This window comes from Mycetomoellerius zeteki, unplaced genomic scaffold (genome assembly GCF_001594055.1).
Source record: "Mycetomoellerius zeteki isolate Tzet28-1 unplaced genomic scaffold, Tzet1.0 scaffold30, whole genome shotgun sequence".
In the NCBI taxonomy this organism is placed as follows: Eukaryota; Metazoa; Arthropoda; class Insecta; order Hymenoptera; family Formicidae; genus Mycetomoellerius; species Mycetomoellerius zeteki.
The window spans coordinates 10124-11384 of NW_017257283.1; positions in this window are offsets into that span (position 1 = coordinate 10124).

Below are 1261 nucleotides of genomic sequence, written 5' to 3' on the forward strand. Positions count from 1 at the left end.
TTCCAATATGGAAGGCGATTTGTTCCAACGCCATATATGCACAGACCGCGTCAAAGGTCGGAATCCATAATCCGGTCTTAATTTCAAGTAGAGTCCTATATATAAAGAGAAGCGACATCGAACCCCCACCACCAGATCGAATCCCTAAGCCGCCATGTTTCGACCGCTCCAGTGTCGTAAACATAAACATACTCCAACCACCAACATTGTACTCCATTAGCGGAGTGAGAGCTCTAAAGTATTTCATTACTTTAGATCTACAATAGATACTTTAAGCCTTAAGGGGATCTTAAACTGATTATCGAGCTTGATCGAGAACGATAGTGTAGACTTTTTTAATTCCAAATTCGATAATAGTGACATCTTTGATTCATTTCTTACATTATATTATATATCGTTCTATCTCACTTAAACGCATACATCTGTCCTTATCTAACATATGCCAGCACCACCTATCGCAAGACCGCGTAACTATTACTACACGGAATTTCGGCTCTATTGACAATCCCAGTCTTCGCAAAGCATCCGTATACATGTATTTTCCATTCGGTGAAAAAGCTTTTCTTCTAGACTTTCAATCTTAGTTCTACAAACTCGGTATCGTTCGTTACAATAATGTGACCTCAGCCGTATGCTTATTTTCAAGATATAAACTATAAAATTCTTGTATGAAGCAAATATAGACCTGAGGTGTCAGCTGTACGAGCTAAAAGTAAGCGAATTTTTAAACTTTTCTTCGATTTTCTCATAAAATCCGATACAACTGAGGTCCTGTTTGTACGAACTTTAATTCTGTATATTAATACTAATAATTTTGCAATCCGTAAATCCAATTCGGAGATTTTTCATCGAATGGAAATGAAGTGAAGTAGGATAACTTTAGCATCCCCTTAAGCCGTAAAAAATTTACCAATTACTTAAGGCTTATATAACGCATTAAATAGTGCAAACAACGTGGTCGACCGGCCACGTGTGTAAACAGCTGCGGTCACAATATGGCTGCTTCACTTAGGAGAGGATACCCAATCAGAATACATATCAGACTGCCAATCAGAAACTCGGACATCAATGTCGCTTCTCTTTATATATAGGACTCTAGTTGAGAGCGGCGTCAATTGGTGGAGCAAAAATAAAGGGGCAGATTCTCAATGGCGTCCGGGGCCAAATGTGCATCACTGCTTCAAAGCATTTGTAGCACTATGTTAGGGTGGTGTCCCATGCAACGGATCGCACTTAAGCGGATTCGCGTATCGCCAATCAC